This window comes from Suricata suricatta, chromosome 1, assembly GCF_006229205.1.
Source record: "Suricata suricatta isolate VVHF042 chromosome 1, meerkat_22Aug2017_6uvM2_HiC, whole genome shotgun sequence".
Taxonomy (NCBI): Eukaryota; Metazoa; Chordata; class Mammalia; order Carnivora; family Herpestidae; genus Suricata; species Suricata suricatta.
The window spans coordinates 77,207,079-77,213,078 of record NC_043700.1 but is presented as its reverse complement, the minus strand read 5'-3'; the positions used below and the strand labels follow the sequence as shown (position 1 = coordinate 77,213,078).

Sequence of the window (6,000 nt, the reverse complement as noted above, 5' to 3'; positions counted from 1 at the left end):
TTTGTCAAAAATTAATTGACCGTACATTTGTGGGCCCAGCTCTGGATTCTCTATTCTATTCCATTGGTCTATGTGTCTGTGTTTGTGCCAATACCATCCTGTCTTGATGATGACAGCTTTGTAGTAGAGGCTAAAGTCTGAGATTGTGATGCCTCCCGTTTTGGTTTTCTTCTTCAATATTACTTTGGCTATTCAGGGACTTTTGTGGTTCCATACAAATTTGAGAATAGTTTGTTCTAGCTTTGAGAAGAATGTTGGTGCAATTTTGATGGGGATTGCATTGAATGTGTAGATTGCTTTGGGTAGTAATGACATTTTCACACTGTTTATTCTTCCGATCCCTTAACAGGGAATGTTTTTCCATTTCTTGGTGTCTTCTTCAATCTCTTTCATAAGTTTTCTATAGTTTTTATCATATATGTCTTTTACATCCTTGGTCAGGTTTACTCCTAGGTATTTTATGGTTTTTTGTACAATCGTGAATGGGATCAGTTTCTTGATTTCTCTTTCCGCTGCTTCATTATTGGTGTATAGGAATGCAACTGATTTGTATACATTGATTTTGTACCCTGCAACTTTACTGAATTCATTGTTTAGTTCTAGAAGGCTTCCAGTGGAGTCTGTCGGGTTTTCCATGTAGAGTTATCATGTCATCTGTGAAAAGTGAAAGTTTGACTTCTTCCTTGCCACTTCTCCTGCCTTTTATTTCCTTTTGTTGTCTGATTGCTGATGCTAGGACTTCCAGCACTATGTTAAACAACAGTGGTGAGAGTGGACACCCCTGTCGTTTACCTGACCTCAGGGGGAAAGCTCTCAGTTTTTCCCCATTGAGGATGATATTAGCTGTGGGTTTTTCATAGACTGCTCTTATAATGTTTAGATAAGTTCCTTCTATTCCGACTTTCTCAAGGGTTTTTATTAGGAAAGGGTGCTGTATTTTGTCAAATGCTTTTGCTGCATCTATCGACAGGATCATATGGTTTTTATCCTTTCTTTTGTTAATGTGATGGATCACATGGATGGACTTGCGAATATTGAACCAGCCCTGTAACCCAGGAATGAATCCCACTTGAGTATGATGAATGATTCTTTTTATATGCTGTTGAATTCGATTTGCTAGTATCTTGTTGAGTATTTTTGCATCTGTATTGATTAATGATATTGGTCTGTAGTTCTCTTTTTTGGCTGGGTCTCTGCCTAGTTTGGGTATCAAAGTGATGCTGGCTTCGTTGAATGAGTTTGGAAGTTTTCCTTCTATTTCTATTTTTCGGAATAGCTTGAGAAGAATGGGTATGAGCTCTGCTTCAAATGTCTGGTAGAATTCCCCTGGGAAGCCATCTGGCTCTGGGCTCTTATTTGTTGGGAGGTTTTTGATAACAGATTTGATTTCTTCACTAGTTATCAGTCTATTCATGTTTTCTATCTCTTCCCATTTCAATTTTGGCAGTGCATGTGCATTTAGGAATTTGTCCATTTCTTCTCTGATGATTGCTTGTATTTCTAAGGGATTGGTTGTAATAGATCCTTCTTCATTCATGATTTTGTCTATCTGGGTGCTCTCTCTTTTCTTTCTGAGGAGCCTGGCTAGAGGTTTATCGATTTTGTTTATTTTTTCAAAGAACCAACTCTTGGTTTCATTGATCGGCTCAACTGTTCCTTTGGATTGTATATTGTTTATTTCTGCCCTGATCTTTATGATTCCTTTTCTTCTGCTGGGTTTGTGCTCTTGCTGCTTCCCTTCTAGTTCCAGAAGGTGCTCTGTTAGATTTTGAATTTGCGCTTTTTGTAGTTTGTTGAGATTGGCCTGGATTGCAATATACTCTTAGGACTGCCTTTGCTGCATCCCAGAGATTTGGACTGTTGTATTTTCATTTTCATTGGTTTCCATATATTTTTTAATTTCTTCTCTAATTGCCTGAATAGCCCAATCATTCTTTAGTAGGGTGGTTTTTAGCCTCCACATTTTTCGAGGTTTTCCATACTTTTTCTGGTGGTTACTTTCAAGTTTCATAGCATTGTGATCTGAAAGTGTGCATGGTATAATCTCTATTCGTTTATACTTATGGAGGGCTGCTTTATGCCCCAGTATGTGATCTATCTTGGAGAATGTGCCATGTGCAGTCGATAAGAAGGTGAATTTCCTAACTTCAGGATGCAGAGTTCTAAATATATCTATCAATTCCATCTGTTCCAATGTGTTGTTCAGGCCCATTGCTTCTTTAGTGATTTTGATCTATCCATTGCTGTCAGTGGAGTATTAAAGTCCCCTGCTATTAGCACATTCTTATCAATAAGATTGTTTCTGTCTGTGATTAGTTGTTTTATTTTGATTATTAATATCAATTAATATTTTTTTTAAATCAAAGAAACTATCCAGTGGAGAAGTTTGGTATACACTACTGTAATCATATAATAGAAGTAAACATTATCAGTAATGAGACAAAATGAAAACCATGTACCCCAAGTAGTAAGATGCAATGACAAGGATATAATATCACTTCTGTGCCATTTTTCCTAAAGATGGCTAACCCAAAGTTATTCATAAAGATCAAAGAAACTCAAATTGAAGGACATTCTTTAATAACTGGCCTAGGGGCACCTGGGCGGCTCAGTCTGTTAAGCATCTGACTTCCATACAGATTAGGATCTCATAGTTCATGAGTTTGAGTCCCGGATCAGGCTCTGCAATGAAAAACCTGCCTGGGATTCTCTCTTTCCCTGTCTCTCTGCCTCTCCTCCACATATTCTTCCTCTCTCTCTCTCAAAATAAATAAATAAGCTTTTACAAAGATATATTAAAAATAAATAAAATAAAATAACTAGCCTATAATCTTCAAAAGTGCCAAGATCATGAAAGTTCAGTGAAGAGTGAAGAAATGTTCCAAATTAAAGTGAAAACCAAACTGAACCTGATTCAACTTTACTGGCACGATTGGTAGAACAGGAATGGGGTTGTAGAATTAAATGTATCAGTGTCAATTTCCTAAGGCTGCATTGTGGTCCTGTAGGAGAATGTCTTTATTTATAGGAATGACACACATCCAGATGGCCAACAGGCATATGAAATGATGCTCAGTGTCACTCATTGTCAGGGAAATTCAAATCAAAACCACACTGAGATACCACCTCACACCGGTCAGAGTGGCTAAAATGAACAAATCAAGAGACTATAGATGCTGGCGAGGGTGTGGAGAGATGGGCACCCTCCTACACTGCTGGTGGGAATGTAAATTGGTGCAGCTGCTCCGGAAAATAGTGTGGAGGTTCCTCAAAAAACTATCCAAAGAGCTCCCTTATGACCCAGCAATAGCACTGCTAGGGATTTACCCAAGGGATACAGAAATGCTGATGCATAGGAGCACATGTACCCCAACGTTCATAGCAGCAATGTCAACAATAGCCAAAACATGGAAAGAGCCTAAATGTGCATCACCTGATGAGTGGATCAAGAAGATGTGGTATATATTCACGATGGAGTACTATATGGCAATGAGGAAGAATGAAATCTGGCCATTTGTAGGAAAGTGGATGGACCTCGAGGGTGTCATGCTAAGCAAAATAAGTCAGGCAGAGAAGGACAGATGCCATATGTTTGCATTCATAGGTCTAACAGGAGAGACCTGGCAGGGGACCATGGGGAGAGGAAGGGGGAAAGAGAGCGGGGGAGAGTGAGGGACACAGATCAAGGGAGACTACTGAATACTGAAAACAAACCATGGACTGAAGGGGGACAGGGACGGAGGGGGTGATGGTCATGGTGGGTGGCACTTGTGGGGAGAAGCACTGGGTGTTATATGGAAACTAATTTGACAATAAACTATTAAAAAAAAGAATATAAATTAAAAAATTAAGATATTAAAAAAAAAGGAATGACACACAAAAGCATTCTGAAGAGTTGACATATACATTGGCAACTTACTCTGAAAGGATTTAGGGGGAAAAAAGACTTGCATGGTACTTGCAACTTTTCAGTAAGTAGGAGATTGTCTCAAAATTCTTCATCAATTCCCCTTTAAAAAAATTTTTTAATGTTTTATTTATTTTTGAAAGAGATAGAGAGAGACAGTTGAGCAGGGGAGGGTCAGAGAGAGAGGGAGACAGAATCCGAAGCAGGGTCCAGGCTCTGACTAGCTGTCCGCACAGAGCCCAATGAGGGGCTCGAACCCACGAACCATGAGATCATGACCTGAGCTGAAGCCGGACGCTCAACCTACTGAGCCACCCAGGTGCCCCCATCAATTCCCCTTTTTATAAAACACTTGTTTAAAAATATGTTCCTCGGAGCACCTGCGTGTCTCAGTCAATTAAGCATCCAACTCTTGATTTCTTCTCAGGTCATGACCTCATAGTTCTAGACTTCAAGTCCTGCATCAGACTCAGCACTGGCAGTGAGGAGCCTGCTTGGGATTTTCTCTCTCTCTCCCTCTCTCTCTGCCCTTCTCTTGTTTGCACTGTCAAAATAAAAAATAATAAATAACTTTAAAATTTTTTTTAATAAAATAAAATAAATAAAATAAAAAGTGTTCCTGAAAGCCTTGGCAAGGGCTAAGTTAAGCAGCGAGGACCGTAAGTTCCAGACTGTTGTAAGAAGCTTGAGAAACAGCTGAATACTAATTACAAACTGTTTTTGAAGTCTAGACTGCTAGATCATGCCCAGGCTCTGTAACTGCATGGGGTGTGGCCTGAACAAGTTACTTAATTTTTCTAAGTTTTAGTTTCTTCATTTGTAAAATAAGAAAAATTATAGTACCTACATTTACAAAAATATTTGGAGCACCATTTAAAAATGATATGTTAATAACTATTTAATGCTCAATAAATTTAACAGATTTTTAAATTATTATTGTTTGTTCAATATGCTAGCCTTCCGCATAAAATTGTATTTGGAAAAAAAGCCTGCTATTCTATATAATGCAATTAAACTAGGATACTCATTAGATCAGTTTTAAGTGATAGATAAACTTTGTGTCACGGAAAAACATTTACTCCAGACTATACAGTATAATGGTTAAAAGCACAGGCTTTCAGATCAGAAGACTTGCCTTCATTTGCAATTCTGCCACTCATTTGCTGGGTGGCCTTGGCAAGTTAATTTATCTAAGTCTCTGCTTCTGAGACTATAAAATAAGGATAAAAATAGCTGTAGAGCAGTAACACTACTAAGAATTTACCCAAAGGATACAGGAGTGCTGATTCATAGGATCACATAAGCCCCAAAATTTATAGCAGTGCTATCAACAACAGCCGAATTATGGAAAGAGCCCAAATGTCCATTAACTGATGAACAGATAAAGAAGATGTGGTACATATATATAATAGAATACTACACAGCAATGAAAATGAATGAAATCTTGCCATTTGCAACAACATGGATATAACTGGAGAGTATTATGCTAAATGAAATAAGTCAGTGAGAGAAAGACAGATATCATATGTTTTTACTGATATGTGGAATTTGAGAAACTTAACAGAAGACCATGGGGGAAGAGAAGGGAAAAAAAAATAGTTACAAACAAGAGGGAGGCAAACCATAAGAGACTCTTAAAATACAGAAAACAAACTGATGGTTGATAGGGGGATGAGGCGGGGGATATGGGTGATGGGCATTGAGGAGGGCACTTGTTGGGATGATCATTGGGTGTTGTATGTAAGTGAAGTATCAGAGGAATCTACTCCTGAACCCAAAAGCACACTGTATATACACTGTGTATTAGCTAACCTGACAATAAATTATATTAAAAAAAAAAAAGAAAGAAAAAGTAGCTGTAGAGGTTAAATGAAATGAATGCATAAGGTCTTTTAGCAAAGTGTCTGATATTTTTAGGTTTTAAAAAAATGTTAGGTGCTGCTTTTATTTCTGGCATATACATATTTAATACACAAGGGCAGGAGTTGGCATACTATACCCCAGTGAGTAAACTCTGCCCACCACCTACTTTTTTAAGATGAGTTTAGAATAGCTAAACTCGGCCAGTACGCACTGCCTGTGGCTGCTTTCAG

General features: G+C 38.1%; 1 protein-coding gene across 4 annotated transcripts in view; it reads right to left on the bottom strand.

The window, feature by feature from the left end:
* Positions 1-6,000, bottom strand: part of ANAPC10 (anaphase promoting complex subunit 10) — a 101,190-nt gene that overhangs the window by 68,928 nt on the left and 26,262 nt on the right. The window lies entirely within an intron of this gene.